The 21,749-nt window shown below is 41.2% G+C and overlaps 1 protein-coding gene across 6 annotated transcripts in view; it reads left to right on the forward strand.

The window, feature by feature from the left end:
• Window positions 1-21,749, forward strand: part of PDZD2 (PDZ domain containing 2) — a 487,038-nt gene that overhangs the window by 105,065 nt on the left and 360,224 nt on the right. Inside the window, exon 1 of one of the 6 annotated variants that reach the window (XM_033933462.1) lies at window positions 8,289-9,139. The exons of the other annotated variants lie outside the window; for them this stretch is intronic. The gene's annotated coding sequence lies outside the window, so the exon portion shown is untranslated. Of the gene's footprint in view, window positions 1-8,288; window positions 9,140-21,749 lie in introns of those variants that run through there. 6 annotated transcript variants of the gene reach the window in all.

Raw genomic sequence — 21,749 nt, forward strand, 5'->3', positions numbered from 1 at the left:
TTAGACTAGGACTTGAGCACGAGTTGATGGCACCTAACAACTTTGTCTCCCAGTTTCTGCTTTTCTCATCTTGTCATTTTCTTCCTTACATCCACTGTCTGCCTCTTCCAGAAACTGTCTGCCAACCCCATTCCATCTTTCCATTTCTCCTCTGGCCTTCCCCAGCCCCCTTGGTCTGGCATCCATCTTCTTCCCTCTGTTCCCTTCATGGTCTGGCATCTCTCTCCTTCCATTTCCTTCTCTCTTCTCATTTCCTCCACACAGATCTGATTTTTCTGTCTCCTTCCTCCTTTCTCCCCATATTCTGGCATCTCTCTCTTCTCTATTTTCTGCTGCTGTCTAAATTAAATTCTCTCTTACTATTCAGTCCTCAGTTTCCCTCTTCTCACTGTGCCTACCCACAGATTGCCACCCCTTTCCTTCACCCCTCCACTATATTACTAACTCTCTTCTTCCCCCCATCCAGCATATGCCCTTTTTCTTTATCCCCCTCCTTCCATCCAGTATGAGTTCTCTTTCTCCACTTCCATTCAGCATCTGCTGTCCCCTCTCAACTGACATCCATCTGCCCTCTTCTCTCTCCCTTCTCCTCACTTCCATCATCTGCCCAACTGCCCCTTTCTCTCTCTCCCACTCTGAGCCTCCACCGCAGGCCCTTCTCTCTCCCTGCCCCTCACCTTCGCGTGTGTCACCACTTACTCACGTTATTCATTAAATCTTTGGATGGTTTGCGGCCTGTAACCCTCCCCACTACAACTTTCTCCTGTTCCTCCAACTGTTTCTGACCTCTGCTCCTCCACTTCTCCCCCCTCAGCTCCTCAGGGTACTTGCAGCCTGCACTGCTCTCCAGCTCCTTCTTCTTCACTGCGTCCAGGCCCTGCACCCCCTCTACGGACTCCTCGGAGGGACTGCAGTTTGTGGTACCCTTCACACCACCAGTTACTCCTCTTCCTCCTTCCCCACTGTGCCCAACTTTCAGAAAACACCCTCCCCCCTGGAACTCCCTCTTCATGCATCCCAGAGCCGCCCCTCCTATGGTGCTCAACTGCTGCGGAGGCTTCCGCTTCCATCCCATAGATGTGGTGAAGAACGCTTGTACATCCAGCGGGCAGCAAGATCAACCACAGAACATGCAAGTGGTGCTCAGCCCAAAGCTTCCCTCTGACGCGAACTGCCCAGGCGGAAACAGGAAGCTGCGTCAGAGGGGAAGCTTTGGGCTGAGCACCGCTTGCAGGTGCTGTGGCTAATCTTGCTGTCGATGCTGGAGTGGGGCCTGATCTTGCTGTCATTGGGGAGGGGGGAGGCCTGATCTTGCTTTCATTGGAGGGGGGCCCAATCTTGCTGTCATGGCCGTTTCAAAAAAAAAAACAAAAAACAAACAAACAAATTGGAAAGGTGACGGTGAGTGGGCCCCCTCACAATTTCAGGCCCTAGGCATGTGCCTACTGGGCATATCCTTTAATCCAGCCATGATGAAGTGTATATAAAATGGGCTATATGTACAGTTATAAATCCCCTGTCCTAACTTTCCTGAATCCAGAATGAAAACCTGACTGTTGTATTAATTGGTGGATCCTCCTTTTTGTTGACGGCCCTACCCTCTGGAACTGGCTCCCAGTTACTTTACGCCTTCAATCTTCTCTTGAAAGATTCAAATCGGATTTTAAAAACTTTTCTTTTTAAAGATGCATATTCTTTAAAATAAATTAAACCAATTTTTCCTTTTCCTCAGCTCAGGGCAAATGTCTAAGACACATATAGCCCTCCTACTGTAATCTCCCCTCTTTTCTATATATGAGGGCGAATCAAAAATTAAAGGCAATTGTTAAATTATGCAATATCTGGGACAGAGCTAACGAAATGCAACATATGTACTCGTACATTGCCTGTTGGATAGTTCGTCCTTGCACAGTGCAGCGCTTGGCCTGTAAGTCATGTGGCAGCCAAGAGGTCAGAAACATGGATGCTTCATTGCGAGATTGCACCATCGAAGAGCAATATACAGTAGTGCACTTTCTTTGGGCAGAGGGAGTGAAACCTGTGGAAATTTACTTTCAGATATTAACTCAGTATGGACATAGCACCATGAATCAACAAAAGGTTTATGAGGAAGAACAGGTGTAACCAACAGTCATTTTGGTTGCCCATCAACATCGTGCACATAAGAGCCGCGGCTGCCCCAAGCTCTCTCTGCTTCCCACCGTCGGACCGCCCCCCCACCCCCCCTGCTTCCCCCTTGGTACGCCACATTTCAGGCGGTGGTGCAGAGCGGCGGATGAAAAAAACAAGCCTCCGAGGAGGACGCGCAGGCATGGCGTCGCCAGAGGAGAATGACAAGTGTCGGACTCGCGCCGCTTCTGTCCCCTTTCGCAGTGCCGCACCAGCGCTTGGCCTGAGCCGCCGCTGCCACTTCCTGTCACCTCCGCCCGCGCTCAATTCCAGTTGCGCCCATTGCGTATTTTAGTGAGCGACACAAGAAAAATTATGAGCGACGCCAATGAAAATAGTGAGCGATCGTTCATGCGCTCAGCTTAGAGGGAACATTGGTCACCACTGTCATTTCCAAAGAATATACTTTTCACTACTTCCAGAACTTTTCTAACCACTAAGAGAGTCTTGTCCCATCATCTTCCAGAGAACCCGCCTTCAACAAGAGCTCCTGCACCTTCTCCAGCTCAGTTTCTATACCAGAAGAGCCAGGGGCTCTACTCCAAGTATTTCCTAGTTGCCAAAAACATCAGAGATTTTTGTTCAATTTTAAACCTTTGAGAGCTCAACAAATACTTACTGAAGGAGAAGTTTTGCATGGTCTCTTTGGGATCCCTGTTACCACTACTGGACAAGAGCTACTAGGACATAATTTGAGGTTGAGGGGTGGTAGATTCAAAGGCAATGTTAGGAAATTCTACTTTACGGAGAGGGTGGTGGATGCCTGGAATGCGCTCCCGAGAGAGGTGGTGGAGAGTAAAACTGTGACTGAGTTCAAAGAAGCGTGGGATGAACACAGAGGATCTAGAATCAGAAAATAATATTAAAAATTGAACTAAGGCCAGTACTGGGCAGACTTGCACGGTCTGTGTCTGTATATGGCCATTTGGTGGAGGATGGGCTGGGGAGGGCTTCAATGGCCGGGAGGGTGTAGGTTTTAACGGAGATTTCGGCAGTAGGAACCCAAGCACAGTACCGGGTAGAGCTTTGGATTCTTGACCAGAAATAGCTAAGAAGAAAAAATTAAAAAAATTTAAATTGAATCAGAATGGGCAGACTGGGTGGACCATTCGGGTCTTTATCTGCCGTCATCTACTATGTTACTATGCTTTCTAGACCTCAAGAAAAGAGCATATATTTCCACCTTCCTACATATAATACTTTTGATTTTAGGTAGGGTCACGCCATTTCTACTATGGGAATGTTCACAAAATGCTTGGTGGTATTGGATGCAATCCTCCGCTCATGTGGCTTTTGAGCAACATCAGTTATTTATTTAATTTCAAATTATTTATAACCTGCTTATCCACAACTCTAAGCAAGAAACAAAATCACATACAAGATCACATAAAATAATAGACAAATTCAAAACAGCAAAAAAAAACCAACCCACCAGGATAAAAAAGAACTGCTCCAACTCACACTGTCACATCGCTCACACCAAAATAGCGCTCAAATAATATAGTTTTCACCCCCTTTCTAAAATACTAGAGCATATCAGATTGGCACAAAAACAAAGGTAAAGCATTCCATAGCACCAGACCCTGGACAGGGAACATAGACTTATGATCCTTGTAAGTCTCACCACTGCTAAAGATTGAACTTTTAAACTCAAGCTATCTGAAGACCGTAACTCATGTAAAGGACAATGCCACCGCAAAAGAGAGCGGGCACTTGATGGGCAATTATGCTGAAGAACCTTAAACATCACACAAAGAACTTTAAATTCGACCCACATGCCAATTGGCAACCAGTGAAGCTCTCAAAGTATCGGTGTAATATGATTGAATTTTGAAGCGTGAACGAAGGTTGTTAGGAATTACATTTTGTACTTCTAAATGTGTGATTTATTTGATCAAATGTCCATGTGATATGATTTACATCGGACAAACATCATGTATATTTTGTACCTACATTATTGTGCACCATTCCTATCTCAAAAACCAGCGGCTAGAAGCACCTCTTCTGAATCCTCATATACAAACACATCATTGTTTTTAAGACCTCAAATGTACAGTATTACAGCAGTTTAACATTTCTGCCTGTGTAGGAGACATAAAGAAATGTTTAAGAAGATATGAACAATGTCTAATTTTCGAGCTAGATATAGTAGAGCCTGCAGGTCTTAATATAATGATTGAGTGGAAGGCATTCTTCAAATAAAGCTTCCGAGTTTTGAATGTAAGATCTGCACTGGTTCCTTAAATAATTTTTTTGAATTATTGCACGTGGATGATATCAGTTTAGCGGCTTTATAGAGCGAGGACGCCATGGTTTCCTGTTGAGGCAGTGTGCATTGTATAAAAAGGAAGGTTATTTCTCATGATGCAGTACCTATGCAAAACAAGGTCTTGCCTAGATTCTTGTAGAGATTTGATAAAACTTGTTCGCAATTGTTGGACTTCATTGTATGGAGTACAGTGATGTCACTCACTAACTGGATTACAACCATCGCTTGATTTTTGAAGGAGCAGTTAAAAGCTGATAGTTGTTAAGCAGGAGTGCTTGTGCAACCTAGGAGCATGTGGTTCCAGATAAGTGACTTTAAAAGTACAGATTATAACCTTCAGTAATTCATTTTCACTGTCTTTCTCCAGCTACAGCAGTGGTCTCAAACTCAAACCCTTTGTAGGGCTATATTTTGGATTTGTAGGTACTTGGAGGGCCTCAGAAAAAAAATAGTTAATGTCTTATTAAAGAAATGATAATTTTGCATGAGGTAAAACTCTTTATAGTTTATAAATCTTTCCTTTTGGCTAAGTCTTAATAATAATATTGTAATTTATAGCTAAAGAGACATATGATCAGGAAACGGTTTTACTTTACTTTTGTGATTATGATAAACATACCGAGGGCCTCAAAATAGTACCTGGCAGGCCACATGTGGTCCCCGGGCCGCGAATTTGAGACCACTGAGCTACAATGTCTTTAAGCAATATTGAATTTGTCCAGTTTTTTGGGTGAGTGTTTTTTTTTTCTCTGGTTTGTTTTCGGAGCAGGCCTATGATCTGAAAAAGTACCTCTTATAGAAGTTATGTGCATCTGGGGATATAAGGCTGTGTGGCTGGTTTTGAGGCCAATTGGTTAACTTTGTAATTTGTTCACACTGTTGCTGGACTTAAACAGAGGGAAGATGTAATGTTGTGATTTATTAATGCTCATTCTTTACCCATGACATGCCCCCTCCTGAAAATATATTATGCATGCAAACAGGCAAAATATGGCAAAATGCTTTAATGTGATTTGAGATAGCCTGTTGGCATATGCTAACTGCATATTAAGGGCTTAGAACAAGAGCAGAAAAACACAAATGCAAAGTTAAATCCTAATACAGTATTCATAAAATAATTTTTGCATACAGAATAAGTTTTATAAACTAGACCAAGGTTTGTACAGATGTATTTAAAAAGATAAAAATACAAGTCTTTATTGATTTTCTGAATTGGAATGTTAATATTTAACATCACATTTATCTTAAAATACCAATGTAGCCTTTCCGAAGGGACGACAACTTTTTGTGGTGGAGGGGCTTTTGTGTTTCCATGACTCAGAGGGCTATGCTGTAGAGCCATCCATATTAGACAGGCATCCAAGGAGTTAGTGACTTGCTAACCTTTCTGATGGATCCTGGTTGGATTATGATGATGGAATTATGCCTTGGACATGTGAGGGATCTGTTAGAGAGCATTCTTCAGTACTTTTTCCTGATTCTGGTTTCTGGTTTGTTTATTTATATCCCACCCTTACCCAGGGCGGGTTACAAACTTACATATGAACCTTTTATGGATCCAGCCCTTGGTCTTAAAGCCTTTAGTTATGTTTTCAGATGGGACGATTGTTATTTTTTTAAATTCCTTGTTTTTGTTTATATTTTATGGTGGATTATGTTTTTTCCCTCACACCTAAGGAGCTTCAGGATTCATTTTTTTTAAGAGAAGGTTTGCAAAGTTTTTGGCATTTCCTATAATTAACCGGCTTGCTATATTCAATCCATTGCCTCTGTTAGTACATTTTTTTTTCTTTTCCTATGTTAATTTACCTTATTCTTGGTCCTTCAGTTATGGACTAATATTTGTTTATGTATCTATATATACACACACACATACAGTATATCAGGGATCTCAAAGTCCCTCCTTGAGGGCCACAATCCAGTCGGGTTTTCAGGATTTCCCCACTGAATATGCATTGAAAGCAGTGCATGCACATAGATCTCATGCAGATTCATTGGGGAAATCCTGAAAACCCGACTGGATTGCAGCCCTCAAGGAGGGACTTTGAGACTCCTGCAGTATATATATATATATATATAAAGCAATTTCTTACCCACTTACACCTAAGCAGCTTACAAAGTACAGGTACAATCATAATATTAGGACAATCTCCATAAAAATTATCTTCATTCACTATAATACCACCACATACAATAATGTCAACGTCTCCTTAAAGTATTAATATTCATTCATTTAAACGCCTCTACAAACAAAGTAGTTTTTAATACTTTCTTAAACTTTTGTAAATCCGGTAGTGTTCTCAATGGCTCTGTCAATTTGTTCCATTATGACACCCCTGCAATTGAAATTGCAGATACTCTTGTGTTAATGATGTTGTCCAGTTATGTATTGTTATATGTGGAAATCGCAGGGAAATAAGATTTTATGTACATGATATGTAAACCGCATAGTTGTATGCGGTATATAAATTTTTTAATAAATAAATAAGTATTGCCCCTTATGATCTTAGAGCTCTAGAAGGCAGATAGAGCACCATTACTTGTTAGATACCAGGGAATGTTATAATGAAAAACCCTAAATACCAACACGAGAATTTTGAAAAGGATTTGAAATTTGACAGGCAACCAGTGGAGTTTTTGGGGGAAGGGGTAAAACGCAGACCTCACGGACCTCACGGATCTAAAACCGCACGTCCTTAAAAATCTGAGGTCCGTATCTGTGCCGCTCGTAGTTTCTCTCTCTTACAGACCTCGATGACATTTTAGCTCTGACGGATCCGCCTCAGCATAGGGAGGGAAAAGTATTAGGATCCGTCAGCGCTAAAATCTCATCGAGGTCTGTCAGAGCCAGAAACTAGTGCTGGAGCAGCAGAGTAGAAGCCTTCTTATGTATAGGTTTAAGTCTTCCAGATCTTATTATTACCGTTTTGCGCTCTGCTTATCCTTTAAGCTTGACATAGAATTTGGCTCTGACAGACCTCTATGAGATTTTAGCGCTGACGGATCCTAATACTTTTCCCTCCCTATGCTGAGACGTATCCGTCAGAGCTAAAATGTCATCGAGGTCTGTAAGAGACAGAAACTACGAGCGGCACTGACAGGGACCTCAGATTTTTAAGGACGTGCGGTTTTTGATCCGCAAGGTCCGTCAGATCTGTGAGGTCCGCGTTTTACCCCTTCCCGAGTTTTTGTAACCATGCTCAAATTTCTTTCCACCACATATCAAACGTGCTGCAGCATTTTAAATCATCTGCAAGGCCTTACATTGTGAAGAGCAATCCCTAAGTAGAGTGCATTGCAATAATCTAACTTTACAATGACTATGGTCTGCACCACTATCCAAAAATCATACCCTGTTAACATTGATTTGAGTCTTCTCAGTAATCGCATGTGGAAAAATGCTGATTTAACCACAGATAATACTTGATCTTTCATGCTCAATGTTGAATCCAACCAGACCCCCCTAAGATTTTCAATTTACTACTACTACTATTTATTATTTCTATAGCGCTGAAAGGCGTAGGCAGCACTGTACATTTTAACAAACAATAGACAGTCCTTGCTCAGAAGAGCTTACAATCTAGTTTCTCTTGTATCATAAGATTCAGATCATTCACAACAATGTCATTCAATGTGTATAATGTATTAAATTTTAAAAATAAAATATCAATCCAGTATCTACCTATATTTTCCTAAACTTTGTTTAGGAAATGTGCATCTCCTTCCCCTCCTCCTTATCAAAAACGAACAGCCCTTCCCTGCCAGGTTTGTGTTCCTTTTCATTTAAGACAGGAAGCACTCTCTGGGTGCCATATAAACTGTGTAGGAGGCTGGATTGGTTTCCTAGTTGCTTTGCAGCTGGCTGGATGGCAGGAGTTTGCTTTTCTCTCCTGGGACAAGCTTGTTGATTGAAGTAAGCTGCAGAAGGGGAGGAGTGTGGATCGGGGAAAGTGGAAAGGAAATGCCTGGGCTGTGCAGTCAGAGCACACTGTAGCTCGGCGGTGCTCGTGAGTTCGAGAAATTTAGTAAAAAGCCCTGATTTTTTCTTTTTGCAGCACAAATCTAAACAACTTGAAAACAGTTTAAAAAAAGCATTCTGAACGATCATAGTCTGAGAGGAATAAAAATCAATAGAAAGACAGAATTTAATTCTGGACATTTTTCATCTTTCTCTGTACTGTTTTAGTTAACATTTTGCAAATAGCATACTTTTTTTTTTTTTTTCCTTTTTAAATACTTCTGGGCTATCAGCAAGGATTACTCAGGAATCTTAAAATCATTTACAAAACAAGTTGATTTGTGTGCGCTACATGCTTTTCCAAATTTAAGAATAATACTGTAGTAAGGCGGAGCAGCCGAGTCTGGAGAGAAGAATGGTCGCAAGTGATGAGCCTTAGGATTGTATTACAAGCCTTTCGCTAACAGGAGGGTGCAGCGACTCTCCTACCGAGATTTCCTTTAGCACTGTGGCAACTTGGGAAGCAGAGCGGCTCCGCAAGGCAGAGCAGGCAGGCTGACGCTGGGTAAACAGATGTGCATCGCTGGCAGCAGCTGGACTCACCTTTTTCACTGACCCCTCGACAGGGCTGCGAGCAGGTGATTATCCTAATTGGAAGCGTCATGGGATTAACCCGCTGTCAATTAAAGGAGACGTGAGCTACAGTGGAGATTTTGAAAAGGAGGAAAACTGAACACCAGAAGGTATGAAATAATCTTTCAGTAAACGCGAACAAATGGCAATACATTTGAATGCTTTTGTCTGCCTGTGGTTTGCCCAATAATTTATCTTAAACCCAGTGTGCTGCGCCTGAAAGGTAAAATATGTAATCCAGGAAAGAGGGAATTTGAACATCAGCAGTCAAGCTAGGGGGTTTGTTGATGGAGCCAATATATGAAGAAAACATGGGACACAGCAGTTGTAATGTCATGAATGGCTTTTAATTTCCATAATTCGGAGTTAATGGAGTTTTCCGATACAGAGTGGGCTCCCATAGCCCCATACCTAGTTGTGTAATCTTTATTCATTTTGATATTTGACTGTAATTTGCCAGAGTGAGACATTGCCCTTAGGTGTACAGTTCAAGAATCCAAGCAGGGCACAGAGCTGGAGTAGAAAACTGATTGTTAGAGCCGCTGCTCGAAATTTAAAACTATTTCTTTTCTGCTGTTTTTTCATGTTGTGTGTTTATCTTTTTTTTTTTTCATGGCACCGAAGCGGAGAAAGAGCAGGGCAGAAACTTTGTTTATGATCTTCCATGAGGTTGTGATCTCTGTGTCAGATCTCTCTCCAAAACCACTAAACGGTTCATTATTGTTAAAACCTGTGTAGCACATTCCAGACATAGGCAGTGCTGTTCAGAAATAAGAACATAAGAGCATAAGCATTGCCTCTGCCGGGTCAGACCAGGGGTCCGTCGTGCCCGGCAGTCTGCTCCCGCGGTGGCCCCCCAGGTCCTTGACCTTTAAGTTCCCACCACCTACGTTGTTTATGCCCTAATCCTGAAGTACCCTGTATAGTAACCCTCTATCTATACCCTGTAATCCCTTTCTCTTTCAAGAAGTCATCCAAGCCCTTTTTGAAACCCAACATTGTACTCTGTCCTATCATCTCTCTTGGAAGCGCATTCCAGGTGTCCACCACCCTCTGAGTGAAGAAGAACTTCCTAGCAGTCCTTATTCCTTAGAGTTTTTAAGCAAGTTAAGATAAGACACACCAAAATCAAACAAACTTAAATTTGGACAAAATGGGGAAAATATTTTATTGTACTTTTTAATGAAAACCATGATTTTTTTCATTTTAACAGTAAATATATTAAAATTCAGATGCTGGAATGGGAACTAGTTAAAGGGCATCTTTGTAGCATATTTAAGTTTTTAGTGCAATAGGAACATTCACAATCTTATAAGACTTCCCTGAGTGTTCCACAAGGATATCTACAAGTATTAACACATCTAGCTCTTTAATATTTGGCTCTATTGCTCATTGTTATCCAATCATTGGATTTAACACCTTATCTGCATGCAGATGCCATACAGATTTTTGTGAATCTGGATTGTACCAACTCTCAAGAGACTGCAGCTTTCAACCATAAATTTACTATTATTAAGAAATGGCTAATTATGAGGTCCTTTTATTAAGGTGCGCTAACCGATTTAGCGCTCACTAAATGCTAAGACATCCATTATATTCTATGGGCACCTTAGCATTTAGCATGCGCTAAATCAGCATGCCTTAATAAAAGGGCCCCTATATTAACGGTTGAAATGAAGCCCTTCTAAATCTCAGGGAGTACTCTTTGCTTGAACAGCTATACCTATTCTTTCTGTGTCTTATGATAGCTGATTATTCCCTCTCCTTTAGTTCTGTGAGCGTTTTAGGAGTGCAACTTTACCAGCACCTCACTTTTAAGAAGCATACTTCATTAACAGTTCAGTGGTGCTTTTCACAATTATGTTATGATATATAGTTCTTGTATTCCACCAACTCCCTAATAAGAGATTCAAAGCGGATTACAAAGTAAAAGGAAAGAAAAAAAAAAATCACAGTTCAATGTATTATTAACTTAAAAGATATATTTTAAACAGGTGAAAGTTTTAAGAGATTTATGGAAGATAATGAGTTTAAAATTCTCAGTTTGCTAGATAAATTCTAAAATTGAATCCATTTATATCAAAGAGAATGTGTTAATATATTCTTGTAATAAACACCTTGAAGTGAAAGATAATAAACACAAATTCAAGGCATATGAAGTTCTCGGACAACAGGTATAATATTCTCATTTAAGTGGCATCATCAACGGAACCTAGTACAAACACATACCAAGTGTGCTGTCATTTTATTTTTGAGGGAGAGCCTATACTTTGTGGGTGTCAGTGATTTTTGGTGCCTCCTGTCATTTTTTTCCCTTTGCTTTCGTTGTCATTCTTTATTTTAATCAAGTTTGGTTTCTTTTCAACAACTTTTCATTTCTGGGCCTTTGGACCACTTTGATTCCTTTTTATTCTTCCTGGGAGCATCAATACTTTATCGATTTTTTCTACTTGAGCTCCCTAGGCCATTGAGCCCTTTGACTTCACATTGGCCAGTTGCCTCTCCATGTCCAAATCAGTACCAGTGGAGGAGTGTGTGGCGCAGTGGTTGGATCTACAGCCTCAGCACCCTGGGGTTGTGGGTTCAAACCCCGCGCTACTCCTTGTGACCCTGGGCAAGTCACTCAGTCCTCCATAGCCCCAGGTACATTAGCTAGATTGTGAGCCCACCGGGACAGAGAGGGAAAATGCTTGAGTACCTGATTGTAAAACCGCTTAGATAACCTTGATAGGCGGTATATAAAATCCTAATAAACTTGAAACTACCAAGAGCTTCAAGAAATGCTCTTAATGCAATAAGACCATCTCAGGCTCTGATCTGCATAATTAGTTTGTCCAGCGCCTAGGTCCTGAGTATTGGGACATTGATTGTGTCCTCTGTGCACATGTGTGAAAGAGGTCACTGAAAGCTCACAAAGTTCAATTCAGGAAACCTTTTGGTTTGGCATTGACATCGAGCATGGCTGGGGATTTAGAACCCAATGCTCAACTTCCTGGAACCCTGGCATCGGCAACTTCACTGTCCATATCAACATCACATCAGGAATGTCGTGCCTTGAGATCAACACAACGCTAAGACTCTACTTCATCGTTGATGTCTCAATCATCAGGGGATCTAGCACATAAGAAAGCTAAGAAGCATAAGCATTGTTCTCCTTCTAGGCATACCTTCTGGTCCTTCCCCGCCTTCCCTCCCCTCTGAACAATTCGAAACTCCTGTGGCCTCAACAAATACTTGATGAATGGGGGGGTTTGCATGGTCTCTCTGGAAAGACTTTGCCCAAGACCACTGGCAGAATATTACACTCACATATCAATACTACCTGCTCACAGCAAATATCTTTGCTTTCAAGTTGGATCTCATCACTTCCAGTACAAAGTCCTGCCCTTTGATCTAACATCAGCTCCGAGGAGTTTCACAAAAATGCCTTGGGTTTCATGTCTTTCCCTATCTGGATGACTGGTCAAGGCTTCATCATTGCTACTAGCTCAGTATGCCATCAAATCAAAAGTATGTCTTCTGGAATTACCAAGGTTTGTAGTAAATTATCAAAAATCACATCTGCAATCAACCCAGATGTTAGAGTTGATAGGACATTACTCAGGGTCAAGCTTTTCTACCTCAGCAGAGAGGCAAGAGTATCCTTCACCTGTGCTAGACCATTTTCTCCTCACCACATGTCAGATTCTACATCTCCTTTGCTACATGGCCTCAACAGTTTGTCACTTTGTACATCACCACCTCAGAATTCTGTAATGGAATCTATTGACCCATTGGTCTCAGGCCACAGTCACCTCAGACCTCTATCACTCCCTACCTTGGTGGATGTTTCCATTCAACCTCACACGAGGCTCCCCTTCCAGCCTCCCTCTCCTTCATCAGAAAGTTCTCACCACAGATGTTTTGATGATATGCTGGGGAGCTCATCTCGACAGCTTCTACACTCGGGGTGTCTGGTCTTCACACAAGAAAACTTTCCATATCAATCTTCTTGAGCTCTGAACAATAGAGCAATATACAGTGCTCTCCAAGCATTCCAAGACTGACTTCTTCACCAAATAGTCCTCATCTGAATTGACAATTAGGTCTCCATATTCTATCTGAACAAGCAAGGAGGCATGAAGCAATCCATATTTGGACTTTGGCGATTGCTCATGGAATCCTTCTCAGAGCAGTTTATCTGGCAGGGAAGCCTGTCTTCACGGTGGCCAATCTAGATCACAAGTACCTGGCAAAATCCCAAATAGTAACATTCCATGCTTCTGATCCAGGACAGGCAGTGGCTTCTCCCATGTCTGTCTCAATAACAGACTATGGACTTTATCTCCAGGAAATGTCCAAACCTTTCTTAAAACCAGCTTTATTAATTGCTCTTACCACAACCTCTGACAACACGCTCCAGAGTTTAACTATTCTCTGAGTGAAAAAAGTCTCCTGTAACGTCAAGTGTCCCCTAAATCTTTGTAATTTTTTGATGGAGTAAAAAATAGATCCACTTGTACCTGTTCTACATCACTCAGGATTTTGTAAACTTCAATCATATCTCCCCTCATCTGTCTCTTTTCCAAGCTGAAGAGCCCTACCCTTTTTAGTCTTTCCTCATATTAGAGGAGTTCTATCCCTTTTATCATCTTGGCCACTCTTCTTTGAACCTTTTCTAGTTCTGCTATATCTTTCTTGAATTGAATGCAATACTCAGTGAGGTTGCACCACAGTGCGATACAGAGGCATTATTACATTCTTAGTTATGTTAACCATCTCATTTATAATAATTCCTAGCATCGATCCAAGATGGCATCTTGCTGAGAGGCTGGAGAAGTTGGCTTGTTTGGAGCTTCGTGGTGGTGAGTGCATCAGTTCTCTTGCTGGGTAAATGGGCAAGAGAATGGGAATGGCAAAAGTCCAAGTCCTGGCAGTTAGCCAAGTACTGCTGATGAAACAAACTACCTTGGAGGATTATAGAATGCTGACTGGACCCATGTCAGTTGTCTTGTCTGGGCAAGCGCAATACATGCAAAATGTGTGTGTGTGTGTGTGTGTGTATTGCAGTAGTGGCAATGGGATCTTGTTGAGTCTTGAGAATAAAGTGGCCCCTCCTGCAGGATTTTACTGGATAGAGAGTATGAGTGTGGAAGCTTGGAGGGAACGCAAGCTTGTTTATTGCTGTCCAGGAACCTCTCTCCAATAGAGTTTTCCTCCCCACAGCAAGGTATGTCGGTGAAGGTATCCACTCTACAGACTTTGGATCCAGCTGAAACTGTAGTAGGGCAAGACCTTCTGAAAGTTCTGCAGGTGTGAAAAATAAGAAGCCAGCCGTTATAATCTTAGAGGTACTTTGGGAGGTTATACAGGACTTAAATTCCTCTTTTTTGAGAAGAGTGGACAAAATGGAGGGTGAAATGAAAAATGTTTCTGAATAGATTGCTTCTCAGTCCCAAGGCTTAGTTCAATAATTGGAAAAAGTAGCAACTTTGGAGCAGAAAGTGGAGGAGGTACAAAATCTGGGAGTAGTTTTGGTTAAAGATAAGACCTTAACCCAATGAAAGATTGATTATTTGGAAAATCAGTTAAGAAGGAATAATTTGAGGCTCTTAAACTAGAATGATCAAAACCCACACTTCCAGAGGAAAAATCGACCCAGTGGAATTCTGGTCCCGTTTCGAAACATACACCAAGCAAACCGAAGAAACGGAAAAAATCATGACCTCCTGGATCGTGGATAGCACGAACATACTAAACGAAATAGCCCCCTTGAAGACCCGCAGAATAAGAAACTCAAACCAAGAAGGCTGGTTCGATTCAGAACTACTGCTATTAAAAAAGGAGCTCAGAAAAACAGAAAGACTATGGCAAAAATCAGGAACCCAAGAACATAGACTGGCCTGGAGACAAAAATTAAAAAATTACAAAAACCTTACCAACGAAAAAAGAAAAAACTTTTACTCCCACAAAATTGGCAACATTAAAGCCAACAGTAGTAACCTCTTTAAATTGGTTAACGACCTATACAACATCGAAACCATCACAAACATCTATGAAGAACCCACTATAACTGCCAACGCCCTCGCAGACTTCTTCAACACTAAAACTCAAAAACTAAGATCAACTTCACCCACCAAGATGAATCCCCTCGAACTATTCCCCATTCTCCCAGACCCTGATACATCTAACCCAAACCCAGGCTCCATAACAGACCTTAGCTGGAAACAATTCTCAACAATAGACTGGCAAACCTTTAACACTTACTACAATAAATACACCCACTCCTTCTGCAAATTGGACACATGCCCACCATACATCATGAAAACTGCCCCATGCCACTTTAAAGCAAACATGATGACATGGGTCAACCACCTACTATCCACAGGAAACTTCCCACCAGAGCAAGGTCATATTCTGATTACCCCAATTATAAAAAACGCAAAAGAATCCCCAAATTCCCCATCTAATTACAGACCGATCGCAAACATCCCCCTTTTCACCAAAATAGCAGAAGGGGAGGTAAAGACTGAACTCTCCACATACCTAGAAAAATTCAACATCCTCAGCGACAATCAATCAGGCTTTCGCGCGGACCACAGCACCGAAACCATAATAGCCTCCCTCCTCGACCATCTTCACACGCTCTTCAGTCTAGGCTCAAGTGCCTTGATCATACAGCTAGACCTAAGCAGTGCCTTTGACCTGATCGACCACACCATACTCCTCGAATGCCTGGCACACATTGGCATATCCGATCAGGTCCTCAACTGGTTCCAGGGGTTCCTAAAAAATAGATCCTACAAGGTACTCAAGGACAACACTATCTCATATAGCTGGGACAACACCTGTGGCGTCCCGCAGGGCTCCCCCCTATCCCCCACTCTGTTCAACATCTACCTGGCCTCCCTAGGCAACCTCCTTCACACCCTCAAATTCAAATTTTTCATCTATGCAGACGACATCACAATAGCCATCCCCCTTACCAATTTCACACCAGAACTACTTGACTACATTACAAATATTTTCAATCAGATTGAACGTTGGATGCTATCGTTCAGGCTGAAACTAAACCCTGACAAAACAAAATTTTTTCTAGCCACCCCCAAGGAAAAAATCAAAAACACCACAATTCATCTGAAAGGAATGACTTTCCCCCTAGAACACACCTTAAAAATACTGGGAGTCATCCTAGACAAAAACCTATCCTTAGAAAACAACACAGACCTCATTGTCAGGAAATGCTTCATGGTACTTTGGAAACTCCGTACCATAAAAAAATTCTTCAATGACACCTCCTTCCACCTACTAGTACAATCTTCCATTCTCAGCATTTTGGACTACTGCAACATTATCTATCTGAGCGCCACAAAGAAAACCACCAGGAGACTAAAAACGATCCAAAACACCGCCATTCGCCTCATCTATGGCCTGAAGAAATGGGAACACATCACCCCATACTACCACCAACTTCACTGGCTGCAATTCGAATCCAGAGTTCTTTTCAAATTCGCATGCTTATGCTACAAATCGATAAATGGTCTTTCGCCAAGATACATCACTCCCCACTTTAATCTTCACTGCACCAACAAGAAATCCCGCAGAATTCAGCTATTCGCCTTCCCTTCGCTAAAGCTTTGTCAACTCAAAAGATTCCTAGATAAAACCCTCGCCTTCCAAGCAGCCAAGATGAACCCATGGCTAGCCCAAATGATACTCGAGACCCCCACCTACCTCGACTTCAGAAAATCATTCAAAACCTACCTTTTCAGCAAACAAGACCCTTAACCGACCCTTCAGATAATCTCAGGGCCCCTTACCCGGCTCTTCTCCTCCTTCACGATAGCTCCTATCTCCCCCTGCTTCTTCTACCCACTTCCTTCTTCATCTACCAAGTCTGGCCAAATCTGTTGTAAATCCGATAAATTTGTGGTAATTCTTCCCTCTTCATCTACGAAGTTGGCTAAATTTGTTGTAAATTTTCCTTTTTCATCTGCCAAGTTTGGCTAAAATTGTTGTAAATCCGATAAATTTGTGGTAATTCTTCCCTCTTCATCTACGAAGTTGGCTAAATTTGTTGTAAATTTTCCTTTTTCATCTGCCAAGTTTGGCTAAAATTGTTGTAAATCCGATAAATTTGTTGTAAATCTACATGTCTATGCGGATCCTAATCTAATTTAATGTAAACCGCCTAGAACTCGCTGGGTATGGCGGTATATAAAAATAAATTATTATTATTATTAAATTTTCCCAAGTCCCCTTTGATATCAGTAGTGGACTTGGTGAGATGATATTTGGAGGTCCTTAAGATACCGGATGAAGCACTTCCACTAATTGTGAAAGCTCAGTATGTTTCTGGGAAAGTAACGGGAGGGGCTGGGACCTCGGAGAGACCAGATTTTGAACTTAACTGAAAAGCAACCTAAGGAAATATTTCTTCATGTAAAGGGTGGTGAATTTGGGAATGGCCTTCCAGTGGAGGTTGTAGAGATGAAGACAGTATCTGAATTCAAGGAAGCCTGAGACAAGAGCATAGGATCTCTAAGGAAACATAGAAACATGGAAACATAGAAGATGACAGCAGAAAAGGGCCACAGCCCAACGAGTCTGCCCACTCTAATGACCCACCCCCTAAATTCTTCCCTGAAGTGATCCCACATGCTTATCCCATTTTCTCTTGAAGTCCAGCGTGCTGCTGGCCTGAATTACCTGCAGTGAAAGACTATTCCAATGATCAACCACCCTCTCGGTGAAGAAGTACTTCCTGGTGTCACCATGAAATCTCTTGAGTTTCAACGGATGTCCTCTTGTCGCCGTAGGTCCTTTAAGAAAAAAGATATCCTCTTCTACCTCAATACGGCCCGTGAGATATTTGTACGTCTCAATCATATCTCCCCTCTCTCTATGCTCCTCGAGTGAGTATAGCTGCAACTTACCCAGCCTTTCCTCATATGGGAGATCCTTGAGTCCTGAGACCATCCTGGTGACCATTCACTGAACCGACTCCATTCTCTGCACATCTTTTTGATAATGCGATCTCCAGAAAGGAAGGAAAGTAGATGGCAAGGCTGGATAGATCATATGATCTGGATAGATCATATGATCTTTTTCTGCTTTAATGAGGAAAATTATTAAAAAGAAGCTAAAAGGATCCATTGCAAAGGTTAGGACTGTAAATCAGTCATGGATGTTATTTAAAAATACCATCGTGGAAGCCCAGACCAGATGTATTCCATGTATTAACCAAGGTGGAAAGATGAGAAAACAAGAGTCCTATTATTAAATTAAATCCCACACCCCATGTATTGCCCATTCTTTAAAAATATTCACGAATAAAATAAAGTAGCTTGGGATGTATAATTATACCATTGTCTCTCATGCATATTATGTTCCTAGAACCAATAGATAATTAAAAGATTTGATTATATTGGTAATCACAATTGATTATAATTTTGACCTTTGCAGCCATGTTTGCCTTCTCTATCTGATATGCATGAAATCTATAATTTGCAAAATGAAATAAGGCATTTAAAACCATTCACTCTGTCAAGTTTAATAACAACTTGGAGCCTTTCTGTAGAATTTTGTCTCCATGCAACTACTGTACCTTTTATTATAATGTCCTTCCTCAGTGTGGTCAGATAAACAGCCATCTTCATAGAAAGTTAAGTGATATCCAACAAGATTCCTACATGTTTGCATGTATGCTGCTTTGCTTAAATAATATTTTGAAGGGCTTAATGGAATTATGAAACTATCTGCATAATAAATTTCAAGTTTCCAGTCTTGAAACAGTATTTTATTTCCTGATTCTTTCTAATTCCAAAATAGAGGCCATTGTGACAAACAAATGATTTTTATTCACTAGGACTTTAGTCACTTCACTTTCATGATTTTTTAATGGGTATAACTAATGGGCAGACTGGATGGACCGTTCAGGTCTTTATCTGCTGTCATTTACTATGTTACTATGTATGATCAACATTGCAAAGTCCATTGTAGCTGCTCTGCATGGGATATGTTGAGATGGAAGACATATTTGAATGTTTGGTTAATCATTTCTGTTGATTGACTAAAATACCTTTGGTATTATACTGTAGACTCCATATCACTTAGACATGTGGAGGGGCATAATCAAATCAAAAAGTCTGATTTGGACGTATGGTGCTAGATGCCCAAAGTCGGCAGTGGGAAAATGCCCATTTTCAAAAAATCTGTCTAGAATATTTTTTTCTGAAAATCATCTATCTGGATGTCCAAGTCTCAACGCCCAGAATAAAACCATTTGGACGAGGGAGGAGCCAATCTTGTAATAGACTGGCCACCCAGATATGGCAACAGAGCAGTGGGGCACCTTACAGGGCACTGCTGTGAACTTCACATAAAGGGTGCCACATAAACATCTCACCAAAACTCCCTTATAGGTTGGTGAACCCCTCCCCTCCCCAAATAAAACCCACCCACCACCCACTATACTCACCTGTCTATAATCCCAATAGCCCTTATGGCTGCAGGTGGCACCTATAAGGCAGTAGAATAGGATTTTGGGGGTTTTGGGTGGGCTAACATTTTTCACCATAAATGTAGTGGTTAAAGTGGCTTTTGGGACTTGCCAATCCTCTCAATGGTTCACTAGCCCACTCCTAGGCTATTTAAGACACCTGTGTGCAGATGTACTAGACTTTCCTATACCAAGTGCTGATGTTCTGGAGACAGGTATGTACTTTTTTATTCTGGTCTTTGTGGGTGTGTGAGGGGGGTCAGTGAACACTGGGGGAATACTTTACTTTGTCTCTGCAGTGATTATCTGGTCACTTTGGATACCTTTTGTGCACATACGTGTTTTCACATCGTCTAACTCACAATGCCTTAAGTTTCGTCCAGGATGTCTAGTAAAACATTTGATTATCCCTGCAGGACGTCTAAGTCAGCCCACATCTCGCCCAAATATTGCCTCAACTACTCCTCCAGATATGCCCCTTTCAGCTCTGGGTGCACAGTGGCATTCAGAGGCATAAGAAGTCTTGCTACGCATCCAGAAAGTCAGTTTGATTATCTGCACTTGGATGACCTGCCTATTGAGGCGTCAAAGTGCTGACTTAGGCGGGTTTTTAGATGTCTTAAAGTTTTGATTATGAGCCCCTTAGTCTAGGTTATTTGACCTTGGCTTTTTTTGGGACATTTTCTATACCATTTTATCATAGTATGTAAACATTGTTCACAAAATAAAACTTTAAAAACACTACAGGAAAGGAAAAGGAGAAGCACAGATACCTTTCTACTCATTAAATCTGTTAACTCCCCTAGGGGGGTCTCGGGTTAGTAATGGCTTCAGAACCTGTTTGGGGCATTTATTGCTATTTTCCTTGTTGGTGCTGAATTTGTCCATTATGAACATGCTTCTGCTCTTGTTAAGTTTTCACTGTTATGCACGGATATTGTTGCTCCTCATACTGGTGTTGTTCATGGGCCGGGATGGAGTAAAAGGGAGATGGAGAGGTGTTGGAGTTCTATTCAACTGAGGATGACTATTGCAGAATTGTTTGTAGTTCGTTTGCAGTGATGTACTTTGTTAAATACTCAATAAAAAAATATTTTAACATAACTCCCCATTATATAAGGATTAAGTATACTATGTGATAAAAATAAGGGGGGGGGGAGAGTGCGTTCCAAAACTTAACTGCATTGTATAAGTGATCCCATATTATTCATATTATATGGAGTCTAAAGTGTATTAACTTCTATGAATGTTAAATATATCTGGAACTTCTTCTTCTTCTTTTTTTTTTTTTTTTTTTTTTTTTAAGATAGGTTAATGACTGGGAAACCAGTGTGATTTTCATAGTTGAACTGAATTTCATGTTGACAGATTTCTCTAACCCCCTCTCCCTCCACCCTTTTCCGTTTTCCAAGTGAAAGGTTCAGTGTAAACGACTTCCAGTAGCAGATGTTATCATACTCAGGAAACTTTGCCTCTTGAGCAGGCAACTGTTATTTATAATGATATCCCCCAAAACTGTCCTGAATTCTTTAAATGTCTGTATTTACTTCTTTCATAACCTTTGTCTGAACTTTGTAGATGTGAAGGTAAACTCTTTAGAACTGAGCTAAAGCAGAAAAGGCATAATTTTACCATGGAAGCTGTACTTTGGAAACATCTGTATTTAAAGTGAATTCCATGTCTGAATCATAGGTATAGGATGACATTTCCAGGGTGAAATATATTGCAATTGTAACCTGGATGTTTGTATATGTTGCCTAGGTGGTCAACTAACACATGCCCGGAATGATGGGAATCTAGAACATAAACAGAATTTATTGATTGTCAGGACCAGGGCCAAAACTGGATTTTACCAGGAGGGCGATTAAGTAATTCTTTCAGATTTTTCTTTAACTCAATCACTCATAACTCAGTAACTCAGCCAACTCCATTTATGTTGTTCTGAACCAGCAGTTTTCTTCGTCACTTAAAGGCATTCAGTATGTCCACTGTGGTAGAGGCAACAAGTATAATGGCAAAAGCAACAGAAACAAATGTATACACAAATTTTCTGAGATTCTTTGCTATCTGTTAATTCCCAGAGGAAATCCCAAAGCTCTGTATCCTCTAAATCCCACTACAGAGTGTAGCAGGAGTTTAGAGACGGTTCTCTTTAGCAATTGCATGTTGTGAGGAGAAGCAAAATAGCATATTTCTCCTTAGGATTCCACTTATAGTTCTGAAGCTGTTTGCCTTGAGTC

Source organism: Geotrypetes seraphini, chromosome 1, assembly GCF_902459505.1.
Source record: "Geotrypetes seraphini chromosome 1, aGeoSer1.1, whole genome shotgun sequence".
In the NCBI taxonomy this organism is placed as follows: domain Eukaryota; kingdom Metazoa; phylum Chordata; class Amphibia; order Gymnophiona; family Dermophiidae; genus Geotrypetes; species Geotrypetes seraphini.